The sequence below is a fragment of the Delphinus delphis genome, chromosome 11, assembly GCF_949987515.2.
Source record: "Delphinus delphis chromosome 11, mDelDel1.2, whole genome shotgun sequence".
Lineage (NCBI taxonomy): Eukaryota > Metazoa > Chordata > Mammalia > Artiodactyla > Delphinidae > Delphinus > Delphinus delphis.
This window is the reverse complement of record NC_082693.1, coordinates 14,989,427-15,007,683: the sequence shown is the minus strand read 5'-3', so window position 1 is coordinate 15,007,683 and position 18,257 is coordinate 14,989,427. Positions and strand designations below refer to the sequence as shown.

The 18,257-nt window shown below is 36.9% G+C and overlaps 1 protein-coding gene across 5 annotated transcripts in view; it reads right to left on the bottom strand.

The window, feature by feature from the left end:
- Window positions 1-18,257, bottom strand: part of PIK3C2G (phosphatidylinositol-4-phosphate 3-kinase catalytic subunit type 2 gamma) — a 373,466-nt gene that overhangs the window by 126,362 nt on the left and 228,847 nt on the right. The gene's annotated exons all lie outside the window — the stretch shown is intronic.

Sequence of the window (18,257 nt, the reverse complement as noted above, 5' to 3'; positions counted from 1 at the left end):
TTCATCTGATGATGGACACTTAGGTTGTTTCCATCTTCTGGCTATTGTAAATAGAGCTGCAATGAACTTTTGGTACAGGACTCTTTTTGAATTATGGTTTTCTCAGGGTATATGCCCAGCAGTGGGATTGCTGGGTCATATGGTAATTCTGTTTATAGTTTTTTAGGGAACTTCCATATTGTTCTCCATAGTGGCTGTACCAATTAACATTCCCACCAGCAGTGCAAGAGTGTTCCCTTTTCTCCACACCCTCTCCAGCATTTATTGTTTCTAGATTTTTTGATGATGGCCATTCTGACTGGTGTGAGATGATATCTCATTGCAGTTTTGATTTGCATTTCTCTAATGCTTAATGATGTTGAGCATTCTTTCATGTGTTTGTTGGCACTCTGTATATCTTCTTTGGAGAAGTGTCTATTTAGGTCTTCTGCCCATTTTTGGATTGGTCTGTTTGTTTTTTTGTTATTGAGCTGCATGAGCTGCTTGTAAATTTTGGAGATTAATCCTTTGTCAGTTGCTTCATTTGCAAATATTTTCTCCCATTCTGAGGGTTGTCTTTTGGTCTTGTTTATGGTTTCTTTTGCTGTGCAAAAGCTTTGAAGTTTCATTAGCTTTATTTTTGTTTTTATTTCCATTTCTCTAGGAGGTGGGTCAAAAAGGATCTTCCTGTGATTTACGTTATAGAGTGTTCTGCCTATGTTTTCCTCTAAGAGTTTGACAGTGCCTGGCCTTACATTTAGGTTTTTAATCCATTTTGAGCTTATTTTTGTGTATGGTGTTAGGGAGTGATCTAATCTCATACTTTTACATGTACCTGTCCAGTTTTCCCAACACCACTTATTGAAGAGGCTGTCCTTTCTCCACTGTATATTCCTGCCTCCTTTATCAAAGATAAGGTGACCATATGTGCATGGCTTTATCTCTGGGCCTTCTATCCTGTTCCATTGATCTATATTTCTGTTTTTGTGCCAGTACCATACTGCCTTGATTACTGTAGCTCTATAGTATAGTCTGAAGTCAGGGAGCCTGATTCCTCCAGCTCCATTTTTCGTTCTCAAGATTGCTTTGGCTATTCGGGGTCTTTTGTGTTTCTATACAAATTGTGAAATTTTTTGTCCTAGTTCTGTGAAAAATGCCAGTGGTAGTTTGAAAGGGATTGCATTGAATCTGTAGATTGCTTTGGGTAGTAGAGTCATTTTCACAATGTTGATTCTTTCAATCCGAGAACACGGTATATCTCTCCATCTATTTGTATCATCTTTAATTTCTTTCAGCAGTGTCTTATAATTTTCTGCATACATATCTTTTGTCTCCTTAGGTAGGTTTATTCCTAGATATTTTATTCTTTTTGTTGCAATGGTAAATGGGAGTGTTTTCTTGATTTCACTTTCACATTTTTCATCATTAGTGTATAGGAATGCCAGAGATTTCTGTGCATTAATTTTGTATCCTGCTACTTTACCAAATTCATTGATTAGCTCTAGTAGTTTTCTGGTAGCATCTTTAGGATTCTCTATGTATAGTATCATGTGGTCTGCAAACAGTGACACCTTTATGTCTTCTTTTCCAATTTGGATTCCTTTTATTTCCTTTTTTTCTCTGATTGCTGTGGCTAAAACTTCCAAAACTATGTTGAATAAGAGTGGTGAGAGTGGGCAACCTTGTCTTGTTCCTGATCTTAGTGGAAATGCTTTCAGTTTTTCACCATTGAGGATGATGTTGGCTGTGGGTTTGTCATATATGACCTTTATTATGTTGAAGTAAATTCCCTCTATGCTTACTTTCTGGAGGGTTTTATGATAAATGGGTGTTGAATTTTGTCGAAAGCTTTCTCTGCATCTATTGAGATGACCATATGGTTTTTCTCCTTCAATTATTAATATGGTGTATCTCATTGATTGATTTGCTTACATTGAAGAATCCTTGCATTCCTGGAATAAACCCCACCTGATCATGGTGTGTGATTCTCTTTATGTGCTGTTGGATTCTGTTTGCTAGTATTTTGTTAAGGATTTTTGCATCTATGTTCATCAGTGATATTGGCCTGTAGTTTTCTTTGTGACATCCTTGTCTGGTTTTGGTATCAGGGTGATGGTGGCTTTGTAGAATGAGTTTGGGAGTATTCCTCCCTCTGCTATATTTTGGAAGAGTTTGAGAAGGATAGATGTTAGCTCTTCTCTAAATGTTTGATAGAATTTGCCTGTGAAGCCATCTGGTCCTGGGCTTTTGTTTGTTGGAAGATTTTAAATCACAGTTTCAATTTCAATGCTTGTGATTGGTCTGTTCATATTTTCTATTTCTTCCTGATTCAGTCTTGGCAGGTTGTGCATTTCTAAGAATTTGTCCATTTCTTCCAGGTTGTCCATTTTATTGGCATAAAGTTGCTTGTAGTAATCTCTCATCTTTTGTATTTCTGCAGTGTCAGTTGTTACTTTCCCTTTTTCATTTCTAATTCTATTGATTTGAGTCTTCTCCCTTCTTTTCTTGATGAGTCTGGCTAATGGTTTATCAATTTTGTATATCTTCTCAAAGAACCAGCTTTTAGTTTTACTGATCTTTGCTATCCTTTCCTTCATTTCTTTTTCATTTATTTCTGATCTGATTTTTATGATTTCTTTCCGTCTGCTAACTCTGGGGTTTTTTTGTTCTTCTTTCTCTAATTGCTTTAGGTGCAAGGTTAGGTTGTTTATTCGAGATGTTTCCTGTTTCTTAAGTAGGATTGTATTGCTATAAACTTCCCTCTTAGAACTGCTTTTGCTGCATCCCATAGATTTTGGGTTGTCGTGTCTCCATTGTCATTTGTTTTTAGGTTTTTAAAATTTCCTCTTTGATTTCTTCAGTGATCACTTTGTCATTAAGTAGTGTATTGTTTAGCCTCCAGGTGTTTGTATTTTTTACAGATATTTTCCTGTAATTGATATCTAGTCTCATAGGGTTGTGTTTGGCAAAGATACGTGATACAATTTCAATTTTCTTAAATTTACCAAGGCTTGATTTGTGACCCAAGATATGATCTATCCTGGAGAATATTCCATGAGCACTTGAGAAAAATGTGTATTCTCTTGTTTTTGGATGGAAGGTCCTATAAATATCAATTAAGTCCATCTTGTTTAATGTATCATTTAAAGCTGTGTTTCCTTATTTATTTTCATTTTGGATGATCTGTCCATTGGTGAAAGTAGGGTGTTAAAGTTCCCTACTATGATTGTGTTATTGTTGACTTCCCCTTTTATGGCTGTTAGTATTTGCCTTATGTATTGAGGAGCTCCTATGTTGGGTGCATAAATATTTCCAATTTTTATATCTTCTTCTTGGACTTTTTGCAGTGTCTTATAATTTTATAAGTATATATGACCCTGTTATTTCCCAAACAAACTACCTCTTCCTTTCCAATATTTATACCTTTTATTTCTTTTTCTTCTTCTCTCTTCTCTTTTTTTTGCCTCATGGCACAGCTAAGACCATCAGCACAGTGCTGAACAGAAGTAGTGAGAGAGAGCATCCTTGCCTGGTTCCTGATCGCAGGGCAAGATGTTCAGTCTAGTCATTCAACTGAACATTTGATATGAGCTCTAGATTTCTTCCGGGTGCCCTTTACCACTTGAGAACATTCCCTTCTATTCCTGGTTTGCTGATTGTTTATGTGAATATTTTGCCATGCACTGTTTCTACATCTAACTGAGATTTTTTTTCTCCTTTATTCTGTTAATGTGGTGAATTATACTGACTGATTTTCAAAGGTCAGCTAAGCTTAGATTGCTGGGAAAAAAGCCTCTCTGGGTTATGACCTGTTATTCTTTTTATATATTGCTGGATTCGTTTTGCTAATAGTTTCTTAGGGAGTTTTACATCTGTGTTCACAGAGGACAGTGCTCTGCAATTGTCCTTTTCTTGTTAGGTTCTTGTCTTATTTTAGCCTCACTGAATTAGGTAGTATTTCCTCCTCTATTCTCTGAAAAAGCATGTGTAAGAATGTCTGAAGTTTTCCCAGTGAGGGGTGCTCCTGGTGTCTTGTGGGTGGAGGTCCCACAGAAAGACCCGTCCTGCCCCAGCATCAACAGTGCTGTGCAGGCGGCAGACACTCCGCGAGGGGCGTGCAGCTCACATGCTTCCATGCCCATGAGGCCTCCACACAGTTACATGGCTGCTTCCCCACCTGCTCCTGGTCCAGCATCACCTGGGAGCCTGTCGGAAATGCCAGTTCTCAGGCTCACCAGCCCGGTTGACCGGAAACCCTGGAGAGCCAACCCTGCATGATGGGAGCACCAGACATGATGTAACTCAGAAGATGCAAGAGGAAGGGGAGCAGCAGGGGTTTCCAGCTAATTTCAACACTGCTCCAGAGCTGGGCACAGATCAGATGGAGGACTACGCTACTAGGTGAAAAGTGCCAGCCCTTCTCGATCCCCATTAGCCAGTCCATGGCTGCACGGGGACCGTCGCACCCGCCGCCCAACTCTCTCGGCCCTCAGCTCGTGGCGGCGGTGGCAGAGGCCGGAAGTCCATAAAGATTTTTGAATGAATTGAAGACATTTTAAAATTTGAGCCTAGGAGCCTAGATATAACTAAGTTCAGTTCAAGCAGTAACTGAGGAAAGTCAAGGATTATTGAGGAAGCCTCTGAATTTTTTTGGTTAATTTTATGTATATATGTGTATATATGTATATAGTTGTTTGTTTGTTTGTTTTTGGTCATGCCGTGGGGCTTGCAGGATCTCAGTTCCCTGACCAGGGACTGAACCTGGGCCTCAGCAGTGAAAGCCTGGAGTCCTAACTTAGGCCACCAGGGAACTACAAGGATAATTGTCTTCTTTACTGTTGTTATGCTTAGCTATTTTAATAAAAACATAGTAGTGAAACTGCACCTCAGATTGGGTCTTGAGCCCACTTGCTGGGACTCGAACTCAGCCTAAACCCAGATTGGGACTTGAACCCCCGAGGCCGGAACTTAAACCTGGCCAAAACCCTGATTGGGACTTGAACCCATGCAACCAGGACTCGAACCCGGCCAAAACCCAGTGTCTTCCAACTGAGATCACACAGCTGGTTTCAGTACTTAAGGAAGCTCAGATTCTTGATGTCTCATCGCAGAAAAAAATTCAGTGAGAGACAAGTGATAGGTAAGAAGTGGATTTATTTAGAGAGAAACACACTCCACAGACAGAGCGTGGGCCATCTCAGAAGGTGAGAGTGGCACCAGGGTATGGGATTGTTAGTTTTTATAGGGGTGGGTAATTTCATAGGCTAATGAGTGGGAGGAGTATTCCAGCTATTTCAGGAATGGGCGGGGATTTCCAGGAATTGGGCCACCGCTCACTTTTTGATCCTTATGGTCAATCTTGGAACTGTCATGGCGCCTGTGGGTGTGTCATTTAGCTTGCTGATGTGTTACAATGAGCGTATACTGAGGTTCAAGGTCTAGTAGAAATCTACTTCTCTGCCATCTTGGACCCATTTGGTTCTAATCAGTTTATGTGATGTCCTTGGGCTATGTCATTCTTTCAAAGGTTGTGTCCTGCCCCCTTTCCTCCTGTTTCAGTAGAGCTGGAAATCTCACTAATTGAACTTAATTAACCAGACCTTTCAGAAGTGTGTATATTCAAATCAGAAAGCCACAACTCAGGTATTTTGTAGCTCATCTGGGGCAGTGGAATCTAATTGCAGGCAAAGTATTTTGATGAAAATAAGTAAGCTACCTCTGTCTGGCTGTGGTTTTTAAATTTTATTGTGTGATCCATGCTACCACTAAATGTCTGGAGGAGAAGCTGATGTAATAATTTCCCCACTTAGCTTTATATTCATTCATTCATTCAAGAAAATTTATTGAGCACCTAGACACTGAGAAATTTCTTAAGCATCAAGTCCAAATTTTAAAATTTTTGCTCAAAATCCTTTTATATTTGGCCTACATTGACTTATCTAGCCTGTATGCTATGAATTTACTTTACAGCCCTTTACTTTGGCCAAGCTGGGAGCACAGATGTTGAAAACATGAGATACAGCATGGGTTCTAATCCTGGACCTGCTGTATCTCAGTTTCCTCATCTCTGAAATGGACAAGCAATACCTAACCTAGCTCTTCAAATTGCTGTGAGGATTAACTAAGAACATATACACAAAGGCCTGACACAGAGAGGACTACACACTTGTGAATGGCTATATGAGGTTCTATGCAGAGGGCACAGACTGCAGGCCTGCCAGCCAGGCTTCAAATCATGTTTTACCACTTAGTAGTTCTGCAACCCTCAGCAAGTTACTTATCCTCTGTGTGCCTCAATCTCTTCCTCTGTAAAATGGGGATAAGAGCACTCGACTACTGGGATTGCTGAGAGGATCAGATGAGTTAAAGCATGTAAAAGTACTTAGAACATAGCCTGGCACATAGTAAACACTCAATAAATTTTAAATACTCTAACTAGTCCCCAAACTAATAAAAATGTTCTAGAGCTGAACCTAGTCGAAGCTAAATCACCTTTTCTCTTCAAAAATGCCATCTGTAGAATCCCATCTTTCCTTCAAAGTTTAATTTACTCCCAGCTCTTCCATGTAACCTCTTTGGTTGCATAAGCCCTTAAGTGGACCTTTGAATTTGGCAGCATTTTTTACATATCACTCACCCACAGAGTCATCACTACTGCTAACATTTTAGTGAGTTTTAGCAATATCCTAGACTTCCATAATCAGAATAAAATCTTAATTTTGTATATAAAAGTTTTCCAATTCTTTTTTCTTACTCTCTATACTGTTGTATATTTGCTATGTTGAATGAAACTTTTGAAATAATTTTGAAAGAGCATAAATTTTACAACTTCCTGAAATTTTCTTTTCTAACTTAATAGATACGCTTTTCTTTTCAATAGAGAAAAGTATGTTTGATCAAAGTGATTTCTCTCGGAAAGTTTTTGTAGTTATGCTTAAGTTCATGTGATAACAATTTCCTTCTTCCACGGTAACCACCATTATAAATCAGATGAAGAAACATTATAGTAGAGAGTCAAATACACAAAGGAAACATATCCGTTAGAGAAAATATAAACTAATAATAATACTGAAGAACCCAAGTTTAGCTGTGTTTCAATTATTACCATAGTTTAAAATGCTGCATCTTTTCTGTATGATTTGCATGGCTCACTTCTGAGCAATTTTAAAAAATAACTCAGAATTAGACTAAAACTTTTCTAGAAATGGAAAGAAGCCTCACGTGTGAAACAGAATCCTATCCCATCCCTAGAGGCTGTAAGAGCTGCAGCTGGTACGTGATTTATCAATCTACTCAAATGTGAACCTAATCCTAGGTTACAGAATTAGGGTACTGGAGCCTGTGTCTGAAGTTTAAGTAGGACTTATAAACCTGAGATATAAATTGGCTGTGGCAAGAGGGAAGATTGGAAATGATTTGGTCTCTTAGAATCTATACTGTGTTGCATTCTGAATAAAATGTTGAAAATCTCTCATTTATAGCTGTGCAAATAAACGAGAAATTTCTTGTTGTGACTATCCTACCTTTTTTTTTTGTTGTTTCCAGATAAGTGGTCTTACTATTACCTGCCTAAGTCCTAACTATTCATGCTTCTGTACATTTTACCTGTATAGTTCCCCACTTCTGGATATCTTTTCTATTTCTCTCTCTCTCACCTGATGTCGTCATACTAAGGGATCAGGATAAAAATTTTTTTCTTTTAAGGATTCTTCTTCTTTTTTTTTAATCCCAAAGGCTATGCATTTATTCCTTTCTAAATGGTATATAATTTCATTTTAGGACAAGTAAGTATGTGTTTGCATTAATGAATATATGAAATGACAAAATTATTGAAATGGAGAACAAATTAGTAGTTGCCAGGGGTTAAGGATAGAGGGGGATTGGGGGGTGAGAGGGAAGTGGGGTAACATGAAGCATCCTGGGGGTGATGAAGTTGTTCTGTATCTTGATGGTATCAATATTAATAAGCTGGTCATGATATTGTACTGTAATTTTATAAGATGTTACCATTGGGGGGAACTGGTAAAGGGCACATGGGATCTCTTTGTATTACATCTTAAAACTGCATGTGAATCTACAATTATCTCAAAACAAAATGTTTAATTAAAGATTGTATAAGACATCTGGAAATAAATATTGATAGAAGCCTTGGATGTAACTGATACCAGTTTGCTGGAGACAGTACAGTGAGAAGAGAAAAGGACTAAGATAAATCTTCAGGAATCTGACATCTAGTGGCTTGGTAGAAGGGAATCATCCTGCATTGAACACTGAGTAGGGGAGAAAAACTAGAGGGTGATGATGCATCATAGAAGGCAAGCAAAGAGGGTATTTTGAAGAAGAAATAGTCAACACTGTTGAAATCTGCTGCTAAATTAGGTAAAATGAGGAATAAATATTGTTGGGTTTAGCATTATGGTCATCATTGATTTTATCAAGTAATGAAGAATAAAGCCAGATTGAAGTGGTTATGGAATAGGAGGTAAGAAAAGGAGACCAGGAGTTTAGAACCTCCTTCAGGAAATTTGGGAAGGTGAGCAAAATGGCATAGAAACTAATTTTTTGGGGCAAGGTTAAACTGTGGAGCGATAAGCATATTTCACAGGATTATTTAAAAGAGAGATGAGGGAATTCCCTGGTGGTCCAGTGGTTAGGACTTGGAGCTTTCACTGCTGTGGCCCAGGTTCAATCCCTGGTCAGAGAACTAAGATCCCAAAAGCCACACAGTGTGGCTAATAAATAAATAAATAAATGGGAGAGGAACGCAAGGAAAAATGAATTATTGATAGCATAATGTATGTAAGAAGATGGGAGGGAAATGGTTCCAAAGCACAGATGGAGGTATTGGCTTTAGAAATGAAAGACGAATCTTCATCTATTATCACAAGAAAGAAGTTTATATGCAGATGTAAGTTTGTGAGTTTTGTACTGAGTACAAAAGCAGGCTCTGTTCTATTTCTTTTTATTTTTTCCCAAAAAAGTAGGAGGTGTGGTTGTCTGTCTAAAATAAGTAGTAGTAGGGAGGGTGGGAGGGAGGGAGATGCAAGAGGGAAGAGATATGGGAACATATGTATATGTATAACTGATTCACTTTGTTATAAAGCAGAAACTAACACACCATTGTAAAGCAATTATACCCCAATAAAGATGTTAAAAAAAATAAAAAATAAAATAAGTAGTAGTAAATAATGGGTTGGAGAGATCTGAGGTTTACCCTGTGAGGATAAGTATTGTGGGATTGCTGGGCCATGAGGATGGCCCATTTGAAACTGAGGACAACATCTGCCCTGTTGTGTCAATGCTTTCTTGCAGTGCTAGGCTGCTCAGCACCACTAGCCCTCACAGTGGAGACTGCCCTATTCTGAAATACATTATTAAGGTAATAGACCAAGCATGCTAACTGTAATGGATGAGCTCTGAAATAGCAGAAGTGCTGTATCCTTAAAATGAGCATTATTTCATTTATTGAACTATTCCTTAAACAAATATGTACATACTTGAAAAATGAATGATGTTTGATTTTAAAGTATCGAGCACATAAGCTATTTGAGGACATAATTATTCACAGAAGCAACTTCCTTATATGTGAATTATGCAGTCTAAATAGTACCACTGGGCTTCATCCCAACAGTTCAGGGTGGTCTTTGGCCATACTGAGTTCAACAAAACAGTCCCTGGCGAGCTGAAAACTGGAGTCACATCCCATGAGCATTTAACTTCTATTAGATTAATGATTCCTACTAGATGTATTTTTTTAATGTAAGAAAAAAATTAAAAGAGAGTGAGCAATTGTGCCTGATTCTTCAGTCATAAAAGAGCATATTGCCCATAGACGGGAGAGTGGCCCTGCTATCGTAACACCTGGTTTTAATGTTTGAATGCCTCCCATCATGCAACCATCTTGCAACACATTTGATTATAGTTGTTAAAGACGTGAATTTAATATATATCATGGCCATAAATGCGGATAACTATGTCATCTGGTACTAACTAAAGAAACAGCCATCTTTCCCAGTGCTGAAGAGGAAACAGTGTGTTGGAATTACTGAGAAATGGAATTACCAGATTCCTACATGGCACCTTCCCAAAGTGGACTATAACAATGTAGACTTTTGTCTTAGTTTGTGATTCGTAAATTAGAGAAAATAACAGTAGCTACTGCCAAGAGTTACTGTGAGGATTAATTAAGCTAATGTATATCAAGTATTGATAAGGCTTTAAAGGGTAATTTTGACTTTTCCTTTTAGAATCTGATCCCATATACTGGATGACACAGCACCACACTAAGGAGCACTGCTTTCTGCCACTCCCGGTGATATTTCACCACAATCTGAGAAAAGCTATGTGTTTCAGTATTGGTGATGTAGGCAGGGGATATGGAGAGAGGACTGGAAAGACAGAGAACTCAAGCAAGGATGCGTGATAGAATCTGTCTTCTGTGCTCTGTGAACATACTTATTTCTTCCTTTTATAGGATAGTTCATCTAATATTTACTCGAGCAACGGATAAAGCCTGTAAATGGACACATACAAATCGCCATTGAAAGTCTCGAGGGCTGAATATGTATTTGTACCCTGAACTGAAATGTGGGACTCAGTAATGAGGCACATTTTATGTTTATTATTGAAATTATTATTAATTTCATGAATTAAAAATGTTTTGTCCCCAGGAAATATCATAGTAACTTTAAAATATATTGTTTTAAAGATTTCTAAAAGCTGCAGACTCCCATCATAGTGAATGGTGACATTAGCATACAAATAAATGACTACAGAGTACATTGGGCAATGTTTAAGCCTACACTTTTCCTGATATCACAAATGACCTGCATTTCAGAGAGCACATTTTGCTGTCCAACTGAAAGAACACAAGTCTCTTGTCTCATATCCATGAGTTAATTGAGAAGGCAGTTTTGGAATCTCCATTGGATAGGATAGAACCTTGTATAATTAGACAACACAAGAAACCTCATATGTGCAATATAATAAGAACATAAGGGTGCATGTACTATTACAAAAAGAACACTTAACACCCTGTGAGAGCTCCAAGCTCTCAGCAATTATTAACTAAGGAGACCCTCACCAATAATCTCTTAAGTGTAAAACATGTTTTTTCCCTGGCCTAGCCTCTTTTATAAATACACTGTGGGTCCTAAGTTAGACTCTGGGAGGTCCCTGATCTTTAACTGCTTAATAACTTTAGATACTGACTCTGGAGTTCCTCCCAGGCTCAGGTACACTGTCTCTCTTATTTGAAGAGGGTAGTTAAAACAACTACCTCTTCACAAGGCCTACTTTCCTAAGTCTGATATTTTGGGTGTGAGTTTAGAGTAGATCAGGATTTTATGAGAATGGCAACGGAATGGTCAGCTCCTCCAAATTCCCATGTTTCCCCCTCCTTGAATTCAAGGGAAAGTGCACAGTTATGCTTTGCATGGAATTCCAGTGTATGCTTGGATCAGAAATTAGTCTGGATATAGGGAAAAGATTATTAATGCTATAATGCTTGGGTGACAATGAATGGTAGTATCGCATTTTAAATACGATAAGGTTTTAAAATCAGGTTGAAGGTGTAAATCAAGAATAGCCCAAGTTAACTCTGAAAACATTTAAATCACTCTTAAAGTTACCATATGCATGATCAATATTTATGTATAAAGCTTGAAATGGACCTTTTATCTCTTACTAAGTTTAATATCAGGAGTGTCTCCCCCAGCACAGAAGCAGGTACTGTTTCTTCATTTGGGTACCAGAAGAAGTTCTAATACTAGGTTCATGTTTAGGAGATATCTGTAGTCTTTCTTCAAAAACTAGACTCAGACTCAGGGCTATGAGATGCTTATATTGACAGGCACATTGTACCTTAGACCAGCTAAGGAGTCAGCACTCATGTCTGCCATCTTAAGCATGCTTTGTTCTCATTGGGTGCAGGAAAGCAGCATCCTTACACTATTTAAATTGTTTTCTCTCTCCCCTTCCCTCTTTCCCTCTCTTTGTTCCCTTTGTGTCACAAACTTTTCTTCCTTTCTCAAGCATGCTTCACTCTTTTCATCTGAAAATCTGCAAGTCTCTTTTTGAAGAAAACTCATGGTTGGGTGGTTGGGTTTTTTAATTAGAGAAACTGTTTTTTTTTACTTATAATGGGAGGGAGGTAAATATAAAGGAAGTTACTCAAAAGAAAGCAGGTGATAAAGCATAATGGAATGATAAATTGAAGTAGAAGAGGGAAAAACAACAGCAAGAAGATGGGAATGACAAAATAAAGTTCATTTCTTGAAATAGTGAGAGTGCTTTGGAAAATCCAAAGCCCTATTCAAATGCTAGGAGTAGTTTGCCTGAGATTGACTTTGTGACTGGAGAAGGCCTTTGTGAAAATTACAGTGTACAAAATTTTTTTTTCAGTTATTTCGCTGTGGTAAAATACATAAAACATAAAACGTACCATCTTAAACCATTGTTAAGTGTACAGTTCAGTGGTATTAAATATATTCATAATGCTGTGCAACCATCACCACCATTCACCTCCACAATTCTTTTCATCTCTTAACACTGAAATTCTATACTCATTAAACAATAATTCCCCATTCCCCCCTCCCCAAGGCTCCTGGTCACCGCCACCTTAGTTTCTGTATCTCTGTAGCTATGATTTGGACTACTCTAAGTACATCATGTAAGTGGAATCATACAGTCACTTGTCTTTTTGAGGCTGCCTTATTTTGTGTAATGTCCTTAGAATTCAACCATGCTGTGGCATGTGTCAGAATTATTCCTTTTAAGAATGAATAATAGTCTATGGTATGTATACTCCATATTCTGCTTATCCATTCATCCATTGATGAACATTTGGACTGCTTCCACATTTTAGTTATTGTGAATAATGCTGTTATAAACATGGTTGTACAAATATCTCTTTGATACTCTGCTTTCAATTCCTTTGGGTATATTCCCAGAAGCAGAATTGCTGGATCATATGGTAATTCCATTTTTAATTTTTTGAGTAACAGCCACACTGTTTTCCACAGTAGCTGTACTATTTTATATTCCCACTGACATTGCACAGGGGTTCCAATTTCTCCACATCCTTGTCAAAACTTATTTTCTGTTTTTTGATACTAGCCATCCTAAATGGTTATGAGGTAGTATGCATCAAATTTTGAGTCTCATCCACCAGACTCCCACATGTAAAGTGACCAGCAGGTAAAACAATCCCTTGGTAAATTTCCAGTTAGAATAACAGAATATGGCAAATTCTTAATAATTTTATCTTCAGAAAAATTGCTGCTTCTCAGGTCAAGAAAAGTAAATTGTATGGCATTTTTGTAGTGATCCTTCAATTAACCAAAATTGAGCCTCTGCTAAATGTCAGGCACTAGCTAGGCACTTATACAAAGATGTTCTTATGGTACTCACAGCTGGAAAGGTATTAGATAGTGTGTTTTTCTTCTAGAAAGTTCAGATGAAATTGAAACCTGCTTTGAGTTAAAGGAACCAGAGTGTTTCTTAATAAATAGTCTTGTGAAAACAGACCAGAGAAACATCTAATTTCAAAGAACACTAAGGTAGTAATTAAAGCATGTGGGAGATCATTAATACCTATATGGCATTTGGATTACTATGAATATTGTACTAAACCAGAATGACTGGAGTAAGACAAAAATTAATCTTTTAATCTGCTAAGGGAGTTTTTTCCCAAAGATGGTTAAGTTGAGGATATTTAGAATATAAATAATATAATACTCAAATTAGAGCTTAAACATTAAACATTTTTAAATTAGTGGTAATTAAATATGGAAGACAGTGTCAAAACAATTATAGATGCAGATAATTTTTATGACTAATATTGAGATGAAAATTCTGAGATCAATTATATTAGGTGATTGTTGATCTGTTGGGGTAAAACTTGAAAATCGGGTATAAATCATGTTGTTAAAAAGACAGATATATAATATTTTTTTTTAGATATATAATATTTTGATCACCCAGGTGTATATATTTTAATAGGAAAAGGACAGAGTTTGACAGAATTCTGGAATGATTTTTCATCTGTTTTAAATGGATTTATGTCCTAGAGTATGGTGGTAAATATTTAATAACCAGCTCACTTACTTATTTTAGGAAAAAAAAAAGCTCTGATTTGTGACATTTGCCAATTTCCATGGTGTATATTCTCCCACCATGGCTGATTTCAGGCCACCAGTGGAATGTCATTGAATGTGGAGTTGAGAAAGAATACACATCACAGGCTCTCCCAAGCCAGTGTAAGCCAGCTCCAGCACACCTCTGCTCATGCCTAAAATTACATCAGAAGTCAAACGTGACTTGGTGAAAAACATTACAATCCAAATAAACCTAATAGTGCAATCTAATCTATCAGTCAACAAACTTCAAAGTCAGAGAAGTTCAATTTATAAATTTAAAAAGTACCAAAAAAGTACTTTAAAAAGTATGAAAAAAGTACTTTAAAAAGTACCAAAATAAGATATTTAGATAACTTTGAACAAAAAGAAACAATAATTACCTAAAGATGCAATCTCATTTCTTGTCACTTCATTTGGAATACTTACATTATAATTAATTCCAACAAACATTTATAGAGCCTTTACTCAGTGCTAGGAACTCTTCCAAGCATTTTATGTATATCAATTAATTTAATCTTCAAAACAAGTCTGTTTTTTATAAAAGATTAAACTGAAGCATACAGAGCCATTTGTTTAAGGTCACATCATTAGTAAATGATAGTAAGGGATTAAAAGAAAAAAGCATAGTCTATCTCCAGGGTACCTGCCTTTAACTACTGCTCATACAGCCTCTAAAATTATCTAGAAATAAGGCTGCAAGAAAGACTTCATGCAAGTCTGGCATTACAAAGTGAAAGACTATACAGACTGGAAATATAGTCTGAAAAAACAAAAGTATGAAACAATGAGTTAGGAGAACAATAAACATCACCAATAAAGGCCTTCCTTAATTTCTCCTCCTCTGTAAAAGAAAGTCACCATCAAGAAATTACTGAGTGGAAATTTAGAGTTTATTACAATAATATCTTATATGCAATGAAAAAATTACTATATGGAAATCATTGTTACAGGGGAACTTTGAGTGAAAAATTGTGGATGTATAATTTGTTAACCACTTTAATTTGAATCTCTGTAAGAGAAAATAAAGAAGTGAAGATAATAATTAGGCAATACTTCAAAAGAAAAACCAACTGGTTTCAGAAAGTTGGTGAAATTTCTCATTGTTTTCATTGTAGGGATTAGCCATTTTTTTCCCCAGAATCATTAAGTAATGCTGGGGCTGAACTGTCCTGTGATTTAATCTGCTGGTGTAAATCCTCTTCATCTAATCTCATAATTAAAACCAGTAAGGAAGAACTTCTTGTTTCTATACAAGATGTGAAATCCTTCAAATTCATAACTGAGATGTAATTTTTTTTCTTTCTTCAAAGTTAGAAAGTTAGAGCTTCAGATTTGGTCTAAGCATGAAGATGGGCTTTCCAGATTTCTGGAAAACTGAATTAAGAGCAGTGGTTCAGGGAAACCTGAGCAAAGACTCCTAATGAGAGTGTTGCTGGGAAGACTCCACATAATTCAAAAATCAGGACAGCCCAATGTTTATAAACATGTCTTAAACAGGACCACACGGATGATTAGTGTAAGATGTTCTGGAATGATGATGCAAGCATGAGTACAAAAGGGCAATGACCCAGCAAGAAATCCCTTTATTTCTCAAGATCTTCCTTGTAAGGGGAATATCACTTCATTGCTGCTTCCTCTTAAGGAAACCAAGGGAAAATCTCTCCCCAGATACACTGCATTTGCTTTCGCTTTGTTGGCCTGCTAATTTCCATTCTTAAGTTCTGTATCCATGGCTAAGGGTTAAATCTTATTAGAGAGGGATTTTATGTTATGTATGTGATTTCTTTTTGTCAACCCCAAACTTGTCCACAACTGGAAACTGTATTTATGTGAGGTTGAGCAATTTTACTTATTATGAAAAATCAGTTAATGTATGTTAGTGACACTTTGTAAACCATAAAAAGTCACACAAATGCTTTCCTTCCCCATGTTTTTAAGGAGTAGACAATAGGAGAAACACATGTGTCTGGGATACATATGCTCTTTACTCCCTGCGGGTGCTGCATTTTATGTTAAGGAGTATGATCCTGGCTTATTGCTGTTTATTACTGGGGCATTTATATGGCCTTGCTAGGTTATGGGAGATCAGGATAGTCATAGGGCATGATTTACAAACCTGGCTTTGTATATTAAGGAGTGTTTATTAATATATCTAGTATGTGTACAGAAGAAGCTAGGTGGAGCTGGCTTTTCTCTAGAGATAAGTTTTATATGTAATAAGTGTAGTACAAATAAGAATGTTCATTTATCCTAGGGGGATTCAGAGGCCTGATTTATGAGACCTTTGTCCACCTAGCAACAAAGAAGAACAACCGGTGGACCTAGGATGGAAGACATCAGTTGCCTAATGAATCAACAATCAAATGAACCCCAGAAACAACTGAAAGAGACTTTGAAGAAAATTATTAGATGCTGCCTATAATTCAAAATATATAGTGAGTAATAGGGAGTAGACATAGTTCAGTTTAACCATTAAAGAAACTCAGGGCAGAAGTATCAGTATCAAGAAAGAAATCCAAGGAGACATTGCCAATGAGTCTTACATAGCCATTGGTGGAGACAGAATCCTGCAAACAATAATCCAAATGGGTAATAATGCTGCAGTTGGCCTCCTTAGCTGGTGCTCAATAATCAATAATCTCAAGGGAAGACAGGGCCAACTTCATTTTCTTTCATCCAATTAATAATTATTGAAAGGTTGAAGGCTGACCTGTGAATAGTTTATTGGCTGACTAATTCAGCAAACAATATTAAGAACCTACTATAAGTGAGGCTCTGTGCTGGGCACATTTTCAGGACCTCCATAACGGTTGCATAAGATAGATTTAAATTGCTGTACTTCAGAAGTAGCAGTAGCTGCTGTAACATCAACAAACAAACAATTGGGCTCCATCTTTTCTACAGACCTTGGTGCATATCTCTATTATAGCACTTACTATATTGTTTAGTAACTTGTTCTTTACTTTGTAAGTTTCCCCAACTGAAACTTTTTCTGTAGAGCTGGAATATCTTTATGCATCTTTTAACCACCCCCATGGTCAACACAGATGCTGGTCGAATAAATGAATAAGGGGGTTAACCCGAATTCTCAGTGGACAATACAGCAAAATAAAAATGTTACAGTTTTAATCTAATCTTTAAATTTCTAGGAAAGAGTGGATTTAGGGAAAGTGTTAAATGAGTAAATTATGCAATATGCTCGTATATGTTAATTAACATTTGTCCTTTATACCAGGTATCCCTCCTCTGTGATGTTCTAATTGTCTATACCTCTATCTCTGCCCTCACCACATTCTGGAGTAATTATTTATGTGTCTGTCTTCCCAGTATTTTAAAGAAAGAGTAAGCCCCACTGAGGTGGTAAATGTGTATTATTCATCTTTGTATCCCCAAGGTTTATCACAGTGCTTGGCACACAGACCATCCTCAACAGATGTGTAAGGAATGAATGAATATGTGGTGACTCTTCCTGAGCTTATTCATTATAGAAGACAATGTACTGAAAATAATAAAAAGTGAGACAATTCCATTTGTATGCCTCCACAAAATAGAAGCTATCAGTTTATAAGAATTAAACCTTGTTATGTAGTTTATATTGGCATTTTAATACCAGATTATGACCATCTAGTGAAAATTCATCTTGTTATATTGTAGGAGACTTTTATTTCCTCTTTTGAAAAGCTATTTTTAGCTAAAAGTGACTGATTAGTCTTTGGAATGGTCTGATCCCATTTCTACTTCAATATGAAGTATCCTTTTTTGGAGCAAGGGACTTTTAGTCTTAGATTTCTGGTTCCCTTACCCCCAGCTCAAATAAAATAAAACAAAAACCTATTCAACCACCAGTCTTTTCCTTTTCAGTAAATGATATAATTGTTTGCTAAGAACAAAAATCCAGGAGTCATCCTTGAATATTTTCCTTTCTTCTACTTACCGGGCCCATTTTCCCAGCCCATTAAAGACTGCCAATGCCAATCAATTAGCAGGTCCTGTGGTTCAGATTCCAAAATATATTCTGAATCTGTCAGTTTTTGCCACTTCTTTACCATTAAGGTCTTGCCTTAACTATTGCAATAGCCTTCTAACTGGTCTCATTACTTGACAGGACAGCCGCCGAGAGCTTTGAAATCCACTGAAATC